General features: G+C 41.6%; 2 long non-coding RNA genes and 2 pseudogenes across 2 annotated transcripts; all 4 read right to left on the bottom strand.

The window, feature by feature from the left end:
• The window catches only part of LOC136626708 (zinc finger protein 850-like), a 190,551-nt pseudogene that overhangs the window by 153,178 nt on the left and 21,994 nt on the right, over positions 1-15,379 (bottom strand).
• Positions 1,553-8,126, bottom strand: LOC136624985 (zinc finger protein 773-like; annotated as a pseudogene).
• Positions 13,016-13,358, bottom strand: LOC136624551 (uncharacterized). Its single transcript, XR_010792344.1, has 3 exons — positions 13,322-13,358; positions 13,147-13,286; positions 13,016-13,111 (listed from the first exon to the last, which is right to left on the bottom strand). It is a non-coding gene; the product is annotated as an uncharacterized lncRNA (long non-coding RNA).
• Positions 13,681-14,023, bottom strand: LOC136624550 (uncharacterized). Its single transcript, XR_010792343.1, has 3 exons — positions 13,987-14,023; positions 13,812-13,951; positions 13,681-13,776 (listed from the first exon to the last, which is right to left on the bottom strand). It is a non-coding gene; the product is annotated as an uncharacterized lncRNA (long non-coding RNA).

Below are 15,379 nucleotides of genomic sequence, written 5' to 3'. Positions count from 1 at the left end.
AAAGATGCACAGTAAACTCCAGGAGAATCTGGACACAGCTACAGCAACCATGACCAACTGAACTAAAAGCAGGACTTGCAAGCAGACATCCAACAACGACTGGCAACCACCAAAACACTTACTAAAAATTCCAACACACATAAGCAGATGCAATAGCAAAAATATGTATGAGGCATTGGTTCTTATTTAAGCTGCTAAGATCCTTAAGCTCACAAGCCCACGACAAGGGTCCTCATTGTCTCGTTAGTCCCTATACTAGCAAGACAACTAAATCCCAGGACTCTTGCTTACAAGCGGGGTGATTGTGCCAGTAGGGGAAGCCCCACACTGGAACGTAGAGGCCTATTTTCCTCTAGTTGGCATACATTTGCTGAACAGGACACAGTTCACACACAGACAAGGGACATACAACTTGAACAGGGAGCTGATCACGCAAAGAGTCTGGTCACTTACACAGATACTGACAATGTTGCTGTTCACATGAACAACATGGAATTCCACCCAGAAATTAATGCAAGCAACACCACAGCAGAACATGCAGAACTCCAAAAAACAAGGTTCTTAAAGGAAATTAGGTAAAATAGCAAAAGGAATAAATGACCAGCACCCTCTAGAAGAGCGGCTGGCATTTATATGAGGCAGACCAGTGGTGATTGGCTGGCTGGAGAACTCAACACTCAGCCACAAAAATCATCCCACACCTGTGCTCCTGGAAGCCCATAGTACTAAAGGTCCCAGGAGCACAGTGTGAGACGAGCTGATTCTTATATAGGTTCATACCACATACAGCATCTGTTGACTATCGCCTAGTGTGAAGAGGAGAAGCTTCCAGATAAAAGATTCATTTCTTAATTATGGCCTTTGCAGCAGTAAAGTGACTCTGAATTGGCTACACTTTGAGGAGCACCGGACCCTCCTTATCTGCTCCAGATTGTAACTACAAGGTACTGTCGTACGGGGTCTTATTGAAGGATGATCGGGGTCAGTTTCTTTACACTTTTAAGCCTTTTTATGTTTGGTAGAGTTCGTACATCACGTCATTGATAACAGAAGATGGTCACATTCCAGCATTGGCTTTTTCTGGTGTATCACTGATGGCTCTTCCTGACGAGGAACACTGAAAACATTATACCCGTATTTTGTGATACACATAACTAGGCGATAGCGTACCATTAAAAAGAACACAAGCATGTAATGTTTTACACATTTATTAGTGATTGGTAACAACTTTGAGACTTAACTATATATATAATAATGTGAAATATTCCACAAACATGGTGGCTATATAAATGTGCTTTCTGGGTTCTAGTTGATTTTTAGATAACAGACTTTATTTGGCAATTGCATGTATTTCTTATTCCTGTAATACATGTAACTAAACTTTTAATGTTGGATTTTTTTTACTTGTACTATTTATCAGTTAATTTGCCAAATGCAAAATATTTGTTTTTTCCTGTGAGTTTTTGACTTTCAAGTAAAATATTCGCAACATTCAGGATATGAAAATGGTTTCTCCCCTGAGTGACTTCTCTGATGTCCAAGACGATTTGATTCAGCTGTAAACATTTACCACATTCAGAACATTTATAGTTTCTCACCTTTTGTGAATTCTCTGATGAGAAGTAAGATTTGATTTTTGAGTAAAAAGGTTCCCACATTCAGAACATGAAAATGGCTTCTCCGCTGTATGAATTTTCTGATGTAGCACAAAATTTGATTTACTGTAAAAACATTTCCCACATTCAGAACATGAATATGGCTTCTCCCCTGTGTGAATTCTCTGATGTACAGCAAGATCTGATTTTCGTTTAAAACATTTCCCACATTCAGAACATGAATATGGCTTCTCCCCTGTGTGAATTCTCTGATGTACAGCAAGATCTGATTTTCGTCTAAAACATTTCCCACATTCAGAACATGAATACGGCTTCTCCCCTGTGTGAATTCTCTGATGTACAGCAAGATTTGCTTTATTGCTATAACATTGCCCACATTCAGAACATGAAAATGGCTTCTCTCCTGTGTGAATTCTCTGATGAAACACAAGATTTGATTTATTGTTAAAACATTTCCCACATTCAGAACATGAATACGGCTTCTCCCCTGTGTGAATTCTCTGATGTAAAACTAGATTTGATTTTCGGTTAAAACGTTTCCCACATTCAGAACATGAATATGGCTTTTCTCCTGTGTGAATTCTCTGATGTCTAACAAAACCTGATTTGTTTATAAAACATTTCCCACATTCAGAACATGAATATGACTTCTCCTCTGTGTGAACTCTTTGATGTTGAACATTTGTTTTGTAAATTGTATTTTGTTTAACATTCTGTAATGAATCAGAAGATGGAACCTGTTTAGAAGGATCAGAGGACAGATCTTTGCTGTGAAGGGCTGAGCGTATATTTGGGGTAATAGCAGGCTCTTCATATGTATCTTGTATGTGACCATAATCTTTCACTTTAGAAGCTGTTGATATCAGATGTCCCTCTGAGCCCCGGGTGTCGTCATCTGCCAAGAATAAAGTAGATTTTAATATTTTTGGATATTACATAACAATTAGGCTGATTATAACATTTATATTTAAAATGTTCGTACAAACTAATGAAAGACGTATTAAAATTCAAACATTAAAAGTATTTTCCCATTCACTGGAGCCACAACAATTTGTGAAGCCCCTAATCTACTGACAAACATCCTAATAGACTCATTACTTAAGCCAATAAGCTTATATTTTCTATTTTTCATCTCCCCGTGGAAACTGAGTATTTACGTGCAGTTTTCTCCCGTGCGGTGACGGTAATTTAGTACATACAGCTGGAGCTCTCAGCTTCTGCTCTTATCCTCGGCTCATACAGCTAGTAAGGTTACAGAGAGCAGGAGCTTTTAGAAGAAAGTATCACACATCATTCAGGTGTCTAAGGAGAGTAGGAACACCTCCAGTTCTCATTCCATGGATACAGGTCAAACAGTACAGGAATCACAGAGAAGTGCAACGCATTTTGGAGCTCCTATAAACAGACTTGCCTCCTTTTTCAAGCCTGGAACATAGAGATATAAAGCCTCTGTATGCTTCTATGTTTACTTTATAAGCAAACCTAAAGGCTCGCTGGTGCCTGCAAACTCCTCATCTAAGCAAATGCATCCTCTATTTTTCTGCAAACCACTCATCACTGGGTGAATCGCTGATGTGCTGGATATTAGGGATATGAAGATATGTATCCATGATTTCAATGGATAGCGAAACTCGCCTAGTTCCATGGACGCAATGGCAGATCTCAATAACTCCATGCGGAAGTGTTGAACCTTGACATATTGATCTAACCTCTTAAGATCCAAAACGGGTCGGACAATGCCGTCCTCCTTGTGTAACATAAAGAGATTTAATAGAATCCCCTGTACTGTTCTAAAGGGGAAACAGGGACAATTATACCCTTAGAGGAGAGTGTGTATCACACATACACAAAGGCTTTTGAAGTAGAAACCGCAATTCTGGAAGTGAAGAAGCAGTCTTGGGGGTGGGCAGAAAACTTCATGGCATAGCTCGAAGAGATGACCTCCCGAACACAGATGTCTGAGAAATGAGTGAGTTGGGTCTCCCTGAATAGGGAAAGCCGTCCCCCCACTCTGGATGGCTTGGTTGGGGACAGCCATACACACGGAAGATTTAATACATGCGGACTTGGAGTATAGTGGTTGAGGACAACAGGATGGACTCTGTTTGCAAGAGAGCCTTTGGTTTTAGTCTTGCAAGAATTTTTTGCTATCCAAGGTTCGGGGGCTGAAGCGACAAAAGGAACAAAACTGAGGACTCTTCTTCTGTGCAGAACAAGGCACGGCTGGATTTGTTTTGTGGCAAATGAGAACATTTACTACTAGTAGCTTCAGAAAAAATCTTAGCTAGTCGTGAATTGGTGATAAAGACCCAGGAGAAGGAGTCCTCCAGCATCCCCATGGACTGTAGCCACATGAGATACTGCCTGCCTCCAGCAGGAACACCGCAATGGTTTTCCAAGCTGTAAGGAGTACAAAAGGAGGAGAAAATGAAACTGCCTCCAGTAGGGAAGCCTTCATACTACCCAGGGGTATGCCACACTAAGCAGGTGGTCGTGTGTTTCGTCAGCGAAAACTTTTTCAGATACATTAAATAACAATTTAAAAAAATTAAAGAATATATAAATTGTAATATCCGATGTGCGGTCTGTATGATGACATGTGATATCTGTAAGTTATCCTATGTGGGATGTACGTCTAGAAAATTAGAATATTGGAACATTTGCAGGATACAGTGAGGCACATTAGATCTTCCATCTGTAAACACGGTGCCTATAGGGTGTGGGGATATAGCTCAGTAGGCGTGCTGGTTCTTGATACAAAGAGACGGAACACCAGTGGATGCAGTCCAAATACAGGCGTCGCCTGCGCTTATTTCTACACCAGAAACATAAAAAATCCAACCTTAACTTCAGGTAAACAAATAATAGTCCATAATCCAGATATCCGGTAAACAGGCAATAGTCCAGAGCCCAACGCTGCGGTCGCACTTCGCCGATGCAGAGCACAGCAGGGCTTCTCCCTCCAAGCCAGTCACACAGGCTGCCAGGGTCCAGCAGCCATCTTAGCTCTCTCTGTGTCCGTGCACCTGCTATTTATGTGCACACTTTAGTCTGGCTCAGCCTCAGCACCTGGGCTGATTGGCCTTGCCCACACCCTGGAGTGGAGGAGGTGGAATGGACAGCCCCACTACCAACCTGCCATCCATTCCAAAAAAAACCCGGCCCGGATATTTTTTAAACAACAGATCTCCAGCAACTACTTGCTGGAGACCACATTACACTCCCGGTTTCTCATGTCTCGGAGAGCGAGACATGACCCTCCTCCAGTCCCCTTATGCATAATACCGGAACCGAGGGGGCGACGTAGCAACTATCCACCACTACACCCCTCAGTACCTCACAAGGGTTAAACCTTAGAAAGGAAATAAAGTAGCATTATTAATTATATCAGTATGCACACAACTTGTTGATGTGTCTGTAGTTGTCTTATTAATCTCCTGCCGTATTATTTGTGTATGCAGGTATTTTACTATATTGCTGGTATATGGGCCGCCCACGGATCTGTGATTGTATGATGTGGGGTGACTCCATTGTCATAAATAGTTGTTCAGGGAAGAGTCACATACACTATGACTGAAGACTGAGTGTTGGTCCGAAACGCATCATAGGGGGCGCAATCTTTCTACGGTTTGTGACCTCTTTTAAAATGGATTTCAAAAATGCCATTTGGAGTCTCCATGTGCGGGACTGATAGATTTACACTTAATGTGATTTACATCATCCCTTAAGTTTTTTCAGTAGCGAATAATGAAAAAAATGCTTAACATTGTCTTTGGCTGAATAAGGGAACATAAAGCTGAAAACCTGACAACGCAGACTCTTCTCTACATGTAGTCTCACCTGGGGGGTCATCTGTAGGAATCTCCTCCTTACACGGCTGATCCCCCCTCACATGAGTCTCTGTAGCATCAATAGGGATCAGATCTTCCTCCAGTTTCACCAGCTATGAAATAAATATTGTAAAAGTCATCACACAGTTGGAGAAGTCGTGTGGAAGGTTTTATATGGCCAGAAAAGGTCATTAATTAGTATGAGGAGCCGGAATGACATGACAGCAGTAGTGATCTGGGCCAAATAGCTGCAGGTCTCCTGTATAACTGCAACCTGTTGCTTCTTTATTCCAACCAGAAGTCTCCAGAATCAGAAAATAGTAATAAGATGTGGAGATCTAATGTCTGCGGTCGGCTGTAATCCTGCCATCTCCAGCTTTCTCATTAAACAAGTATCAGTCATATAATAAGACTGAACACAAGACCTTCCCAGCCGTCCTACAGACCAGAGGGGAGATTTCATGAGACCTTCTTTTCCATCTACCTGATCATCCTGTGGAAGAAGAGGATGGGGACATCTCTCCGTTGCTGTTCTCTTACTGGATCTACCTGCAGAAAACACAGACAGCCACTGAATTCAATCTCTACATACAAATAATAAAGATCGTGTGGATTTAGTCCCGTCTATTACCTGCTGATGGAGGGGACTGGTGGTCCTCCATCATGAAGTCCTTGTACAGATCCTTGTGTCCTACTAAATACTCCCACTCCTCCATGGAGAAATAGACAGTGACGTCCTGACACCTTATAGGTACCTGACAACACAATGATACCGTCATCACCCAGACACGTTATACCGCCATAGCATTACTGTATAATGTCCCAGCATTCCCAGCAGAGGCACCTCTCCAGTCAACAGCTCAATCATCTTCTTGGTGAGTTCTAGGATCTTCTGCTCATTGATCTCCTCCAGTATCAGGGGGTGAGGTGGAGGCCCTGTGATTGGGCTTCCCCATCCATCAGACACCGGGGCCTGACAGCCATCACTAGAAGTCTTCTTCACTACCGTGTAATCCTGTTTATGGGGAGACACATCCAGAAATATCACTGCAGACATTCCCAGAGTCTTTCATGCCTTTAGTTCACATCTTTGTTCATCATGTCTGTTGTTCTACTCAGTCACAGAAGCAGAAGAACATAATGATCCGAGTTTTGGTTCTGTTAGATGACAGACAATAATGACCCCCAACAACCTCCAATTGCCTTATAGTAGATCTGTTGGGTTTCCGTCATTCTACCAGAAAACCGCCTCTATTATTTTTCCCGGCATTTATGATGAATCGGCAGTAAATCCTCTGCCGTAGATGTGACCAGAGACTGACATAGATAAGAATGATGGAACGTGACGTCATCCCCAGAATCTCTCACCTCTCCTGTAAGCTGGAAGAGTATCTCTAGGGTGAGGGTGAATATACTCTCCACCATCTTGTCCCGGTTCCTCTCCATCCTTGTCGGGTCAATCAGGAGTATTATCTGATATAGAAGATATCAGCTGAGGATCCTGAATGGAGAGAAGACGAGGCAATGTAAGCCACCCCAAATCTCTGGATTATAGGGGATTAAAGGACGGCTATAAATAAGGGTGTATTCACACGGGCGATTTTCAGTACAATTTCTCTGCGTTGCGAGATGAACAGAAATCACACGTGAAAAGAACCAATTATTTTACGAGTGATTTTTCTCTCGAACTGAGAGAGATCACAGCATGTACTATTTCTGAGTGATATCACTTATCATTTTCTATGGAACTGAAGAAAAATTACATTGCTGCCCACTTGCATGCTCCAATGTAAGTGCGGCCTAAGGGTACATGCGCACAGACATTTAAAAAGTTGCGCCCGAGATCCTCGGCACTTGGCCATCCCATCCATGTGCATCCGATGTGCGGGACACCACACAGTGACAGGTACTGTTCTCAGCTGAGATTCGGACAAGAACGGGACATGCTGAAATTTTCTTTCACTTGGACTATTCATCCGAATAAACAAGTCTACGTGAATTCACCTGATTTTCGTAACGATTTTATTATAAGAAAATGGATGAGAAAACGTCGGTGTGCGTGTACCCCAAAGAGGATAAACACAAGAACTTAGTAAATAATGACATTTTTACCGCAGGGTTTATTGACCCGAACTGAGAGAATTATAGGGACCTGTGATAATTTTAATTCGGGTCAACAAAACCCATGGTCGGCCGAAACACACGTCTATATAACAGATGCGGAAATGTGTCCGTAATACGCTCATCTGAAACCTGCCTTAAAGGTTTTGTCGCAAAAAATTACTAACCTCTGGACCCCACATAAAATACAAAATAGAGTATACTCACCCCCCTATGGCCCCTTGGGATGCAGCTGAGTGGCTACCACTGTCCACCGTTGGCTTCCGGTTGTTGTGATACGAGTGTGACGAGATTGATGATTGAATGGGTAGAAGGTATCCAGTTCATAGGTAGTAATCAATAGTATTCTTTGCCTGGACTCCTATCTGAAACAAAAGTTATTAAAGTTCACAAAGACTCTCGCTTCTAAAACCAATGTGAGTCTACTAAAGTTCATTGAGCTGCTGTTACAGAAGGAGAACACTGGTTTGAGCTGGAATCACTCATGGTCGCATCCTTGAACGTGGACAAAGAACAAGTCACTGAACATGATCACACAAGGTGATCACGCGCTGAAATATTCTAGAAGGTTGTACTGAGGCTGTGTAAGCACAATAGTTATATGATAATAATTTGTGAAAGAGTACTGCGCAGGACCGGGAACATTTGTGTAATAGAAAATTATATAAAAGACAGGAATTTTCAGAGGGGATTGGGACTCTTGCGGAGGTTTCCCGGATTCCTCCTGACAATCGATATCGAGATCCCCCGATTAAGGAGTGATGCTACAATATTCAGTGATGTGTTGATTTCCCAGATTTCTTCTGACAATCGATACCGAGATCCCCTATTAAGGAGTGATGCTACAATATTCAGTGATGTGTTGATTTCCCGGTTCCTCCTGACAATCGATATCTAGATCCCCCGATTGAGGAGTGATACTACAATATCCGGTGATGTGTTGATTTCCCAGATTCCTCCTGACAATCGATACTGAGATCCCCCGATTAAGGAGTGAAGCTACAATATCCGGTGATGTGTTGATTTCCCGGTTCCTCCTGACAATCGATACCGAGATCCCCCGATTAAGGAGTGATGCTACACTATCCTGTGATGTATTGATTTCCCGGTTCCTCCTGACAATCGATATCGAGATCCCCCGATTAAGGAGTGATGCTACACTATCCTGTGATGTATTGATTTCCCGGTTCCTCCTGACAATCGATACCGAGATCCCCCGATTAAGGAGTGATGCTACAATATTCGGTGATGTGTTGATTTCCCAGATTTCTTCTGACAATCGATACCGAGATCCCCGATTAAGGAGTGATGCTACAATATTCGGTGATGTGTTGATTTCCCGATTCCTCCTGACAATCGATACGGAGATCCCCCGATTAAGGAGTGATGCTACAATATCCGGTGATGTGTTGATTTCCCGGTTCCTCCTGACAATCGATACCGAGATCCCCCGATTAAGGAGTGATACTACAATATGCGGTGATGTGTTGATTTCCCAGATTCCTCCTGACAATCGATACCGAGATCCCCCGATTAAGGAGTGATGCTACAATATTCAGTGATGTGTTGATTTCCCGATTCCTCCTGACAATCGATACCGAGATCCCCCGATTAAGGAGTGATGCTACACTATCCTGTGATGTATTGATTTCCCGGTTCCTCCTGACAATCGATACCGAGATCCCCAGATTAACGAGTGATGCTACAATATTCAGTGATGTGTTGATTTCCTGGTTCCTCCTGACAATCGATATCGAGATCCCCCGATTAAGGAGTGACGCTACAATATTCAGTGATGTGTTGATTTCCCGGTTCCTCCTGACAATCGATACCGAGATCCCGCGATTAAGAAGTAATGCTACACTATCCTGTGATGTATTGATGGTTACTTTTTGATTACCCATGATTGTGCATGCTTAGAGTGTATTTCAGGCTATAGATCATAAATAGATTGTTATACTTATCTTACCTCAAAACTGACTCAGTATGCTTAACTAGTATGTTAATAAGGGTAAGCAGCAGTCTAATCTTGAGCAGGTAAGACAGTTGTACAGCTTTGAGAAAGTCAGGTGACTGCTGCAGCCAATCAGAGAGTTTGCAGCATGACTGTTCCAAACTCCTGGCATCATGCCACCCAGGATATTAGTTCTGATACGAGGAATTCAACCTCTGATTGGAAGCAGCAGTCACCTGACTTCTGCCATGGGCTGAGGAGAAGAGAGTATACTTTTTTATTTTATGGGGGCCAGAAGCTAGAAACATGTTTTCGAGACAAAACTCTTTAAATATATAAAATGCTACTGTGTTATTTCTAACCAAACTATGACAAGAGGACTTAAGGCCCATTTACACGCAACAATTATCAGTCAAAATTCGTTCAAACTGAAGAATTTGTGAGATAATTGTTACATGCAAATGACCACTTGTTTACTCAGAAGACAATGGCTTTTTTTCACACTAATTAAAAAAACCTCCTGGCCAGAGATTCCTCACATAAACAGCGGCACATCTGAGCAAGAAACACAGAGTTTACATAGCTAATTGGGCAAATGGAGAGGATTTCAAATGATTATTATCTGTACGTTTACATGCTCAGCATTTGTCTGCAAAAAAGTTGTTAATTCGTTCAATCATTCAAATGACAATCCTTGTGTGTGAACAGGACTTAATAGAGGGCTTGGAAAACAGCAGTGATTGAGTTACTGTGATCACAATGCTACATGCTTAACAGAAGTGATTGAATTCCTGGTTCTAAATGATAACAGTTACCCATTAATTGGAGCATTGAAACTATAAAAAAATGCAAATGAGAGAGATGGAACAATACCTCTGCAGCGCCACCTATTGGAAGGCAGCATTCCTTCAAATCAATGTTAGACTCTTTATACAAGCCTTGTAACAATGACTAGGAATTGAAAGCCAAGCCAGATTCCATGCACAGACAGCTGTTTCGGAGTACTTGCCCCTCATCAGTGTGGAGTAGGTTTATGGCTTTGCTAGTGAGAGGCCTGTGACATGAGTCAGAAACGCTATCTTTTATCCTTAGGGAGAGCAGTGAGAGAGGAGACTTACAAGGCCATTCATGCTCCTCCGGGTAATCTATGTATATCCAGGCGAAAGCTCTCACTGACTCACTCAATCATTGATTGACTTGGCACTAATTCTCTAACTTCCCAGTAGAGATAAGTGAGCGTACTCGCTAAGGCAAATTACTCGAGCGAGTATTGCCTTATGCGAGTACCTGCCTGCTCATCTCAAAAGATTCGGGTGCCGGCGAGGGAGAGCGGTGAGTTGCGGGAGTGAGCAGGGGGGAGAGAGTGAGAGAGAGATCTCCCCCTTCCGTTCCTCCCCGCTCTCCCCAGCCACTCCCTGCCAGCACCCGAATCTTTTGAGACGAGCGGGCAGGTACTCACATAAGGCAATATTCACTCGAGTAATTTATCTTAGTGAGTACGCTCGCTCATCTCAACTTCCCAGTGTTAAAGAAGCATGAAATTTGGCACAAGCATTCTTTAGATCCTAAAAAGGAAAAGTAAAGGAGTCACAACTCGATTATTCAATGCTAAATGCAAAAGTAAGTGCACCCCTATGTAATGTACCTAATCTAATTCTCCTACTTCCCGATCTCGTACAAACCTGAAATTTGCCACGACCATTCTAGAAGTCCTAAATAGAAAAAGTAAAGGGGTCACAACTTGATTATTTAATGCTAAATGCAAAAGTAAGTGACCCCCTATGTTATCTAGCTTCCCAGGTGTCGTAGAAGCCTGAAAATTGACACAAGCAATCTTTAGGTCCTAAATAGGAAAAGTAAAGGGGATTGCAACGTCATTATTCAATTCTAAGTGTCAAAGTAAGTGACCCCCTCGCCTTATGAAGTGTACCTAATTCTCTAAATTCCCAGCGTCTTACAAACTTGAAATTTGGCAAATTCATTGTTTAGGCTCTAAATAAGAATAGTAAAGGGGGTTGCAGCTTGATTATTTAATTCTAAGTGCAAAAGTAAGTGACCCCCTATGTAATGTAGGTAATAACACACATCTGTTCCGCACCAACCTGAAATTTGGCACAACCATTCTTTAGGCTGTAAATAGGAAAAGTAAATGGCTTGCAACTTGATTATTGACTTCTAAGTACAAAAGTAAGTGACACCCTATATTATGTAACTTCCCGATGTCGTACAAACATGAAATGTGGCACAACTATTCTTTAGGTCCAACACAGGAAAAGTAAAAGGGTCACAACTTGATTATTCAATTCTAAGTGTGAAAGTAAATTATCCCATATGTAATGTAAATAATAACACACATCTGTACTGCACAAACATGAAATTTGACTGATCATTATTTACATCCTAATAGGAAAACTAAAGGGGTTTCAACTTCAATATTCAATTCTATGCATGAACTGTGAAAATCCATGATACAGGACATAGATCTTTTCTAAGAAACCATAAAGCCTTGGGAAATGATCTGTATACAGAGGAGAATCTACCTCACCTCTGTGTATATACTGAGGACAATCTAACTGACCTCTTCGTGTATATACTGAGGAGAATCTACCTCACCTCTATTTGTATTACCTGAGGAGAATCTACCTCACCTCTATGTGTATATACTGAGGAGAATCTACCTCACCTCTATGTGTATATACTGAGGAGAATCTACCTCACCTCTATGTGTATATACTGAGGAGAATCTACCTCACCTTTATGTGTATATACTGAGGAGAATCTACCTCACCTTTATGTGTATATACTGAGGAGAATCTACCTCACCTCTATTTGTATTACCTGAGGAGAATCTACGTCACCTTTATGTGTATATACTGAGGAGAATCTACCTCACCTTTATGTGTATATACTGAGGAGAATCTACCTCACCTTTATGTGTATATACTGAGGAGAATCTACCTCACCTTTATGTGTATATACTGAGGAGAATCTACCTCACCTTTATGTGTATATACTGAGGAGAATCTACCTCACCTCTATGTGTATATACTGAGGAGAATCTACCTCACCTTTATGTGTATATACTGAGGAGAATCTAGCTCATCTCTGTATGTATATACTGAAGAGAATCTACCTCACCTCTATGTGTATATAATGAGGAGAATTTAACTCACCTCTATGTGTATATAAGGAGAATCTACCTCACCTCTATGTGTATGTACTGAGGAGAATCTACCTGACCTCTATGTGTATATACTGAGGAGAATCTACCTCACCTCTGTGTGTATATACTGAGGAGAATCTAACTGACCTCTGTGTGTATATACTGAGGAGAATCTCCCTCACCTGTATGTGTGCATACTGAGGAGAATCTAACTGACCTCTATGTGTATATACTGAGGAGAATCTACCTCACCTGTATGTGTGCATACTGAGGAGAATCTAACTGACCTCTATGTGTATATACTGAGGTGAATCTACCTCACCTCTGTGTGTATATACTGAGGAGAATCTACCTCACCTCTCTGTGTATATACTGACAAGAATCTTCCTCACCTCTATGTGTATATACTGAAGAGAATCTACCTGACCTCTATGTGTATATACTGAGGAGAATCTAACTGACCTCTATGTGTATATACTGAGGTGAATCTACCTCACCTCTGTGTGTATATACTGAGGAGAATCTACCTCACCTCTCTGTGTATATACTGACAAGAATCTTCCTCACCTCTATGTGTATATACTGAAGAGAATCTACCTGACCTCTATGTGTATATACTGAGGAGAATCTAACTGACCTCTATGTGTATATACTGAGGTGAATCTACCTCACCTCTGTGTGTATATACTGAGGAGAATCTACCTCACCTGTATGTGTGCATACTGAGGAGAATCTAACTGACCTCTATGTGTATATACTGAGGTGAATCTACCTCACCTCTGTGTGTATATACTGAGGAGAATCTACCTCACCTCTCTGTGTATATACTGACAAGAATCTTCCTCACCTCTATGTGTACATACTGAAGAGAATCTACCTGACCTCTATGTGTATATACTGAGGAGAATCTAACTGACCTCTATGTGTATATACTGAGGTGAATCTAACTGACCTCTATGTGTATATACTGAGGTGAATCTACCTCACCTCTGTGTGTATATACTGAGGAGAATCTACCTCACCTCTCTGTGTATATACTGACAAGAATCTTCCTCACCTCTATGTGTATATACTGAAGAGAATCTACCTGACCTCTATGTGTATATACTGAGGAGAATCTAACTGACCTCTATGTGTATATACTGAGGTGAATCTACCTCACCTCTGTGTGTATATACTGAGGAGAATCTACCTCACCTCTCTGTGTATATACTGACAAGAATCTTCCTCACCTCTATGTGTATATACTGAAGAGAATCTACCTGACCTCTATGTGTATATACTGAGGAGAATCTAACTGACCTCTATGTGTATATACTGAGGTGAATCTACCTCACCTCTGTGTGTATATACTGAGGAGAATCTACCTCACCTGTATGTGTGCATACTGAGGAGAATCTAACTGACCTCTATGTGTATATACTGAGGTGAATCTACCTCACCTCTGTGTGTATATACTGAGGAGAATCTACCTCACCTCTCTGTGTATATACTGACAAGAATCTTCCTCACCTCTATGTGTATATACTGAAGAGAATCTACCTGACCTCTATGTGTATATACTGAGGAGAATCTAACTGACCTCTATGTGTATATACTGAGGTGAATCTAACTGACCTCTATGTGTATATACTGAGGTGAATCTACCTCACCTCTGTGTGTATATACTGAGGAGAATCTACCTCACCTCTCTGTGTATATACTGACAAGAATCTTCCTCACCTCTATGTGTATATACTGAAGAGAATCTACCTGACCTCTATGTGTATATACTGAGGTGAATCTACCTCACCTCTGTGTGTATATACTGAAGAGAATCTACCTCACCTCTATGTGTATATACTGAAGAGAATCTACCTCACCTCTGTGTGTACATACTGAGGAGAATCTACCTCACCTCTATGTGTATATACTGAAGAGAATCTAACTGACCTTTGTACATATACTGAAAAGCTGCAAAAGTACATAAGGAAGGCACGAATAGGCATTACCTATAAGGCTAAGAAGTGAGGAGAGTGTACCAAATAACTCAGGCAAAGCTGGGTATATCAACTAGTATGCAAATGAGGGAGATGGAACAATACCTCCGCAGTGCCACCTAGCTGTCTGTGCATGAAATCTGGCTTGGCTTTCAATTCCTAGTCATTGTTACAAGGCTTTTGTAAAGAGTTTAACATTGATTTGAAGGAATGCTGCCTTCCAATAGGTGGCGCCGTGGAGGTATTGTTCCATTTTCCTTATTTGCATATTACCCAGAGGAACATAATTGGCCTTATAAGTCTCCTCACTCACTGCTCTCCTTTAGGAGAAAATGTAGCATTTCGAAAAAAAAAAAAAATTAACCCCTAGGGTGGATGCACTTGGGCGAGAAAATTGCACAATGTTTGCCTGATGCAAAAAAGAAATGATTTATCGCATCGCAACGCAACAAACATGCATTGCAATTTTAACATTAGAAAGTCCCATTGACTTCAGTGGTAAAAAAAAACGCGTGATTTTATCACGGGCGGCATCGCTGCTGCACAAAAATCACGGCAAAATTGCGGTTGTCAGTGTGAAACTAGCCTTAGGGTGGTCTTACATAGGCCGATACTTGGGAATTTAAGCTTGTGCTTTCCCACATAGTTGTTTAGTGTATGAGGGCGGAGCGCGCCGGGGATCTCTCATGGCTGCCCGCCTCCATCACTGTGAACAG

This window comes from Eleutherodactylus coqui, chromosome 4, assembly GCF_035609145.1.
Source record: "Eleutherodactylus coqui strain aEleCoq1 chromosome 4, aEleCoq1.hap1, whole genome shotgun sequence".
NCBI classification, from domain to species: domain Eukaryota; kingdom Metazoa; phylum Chordata; class Amphibia; order Anura; family Eleutherodactylidae; genus Eleutherodactylus; species Eleutherodactylus coqui.
Note: the sequence above shows the minus strand (reverse complement) of the source record. Positions and strands in the feature narration are given on the sequence as shown.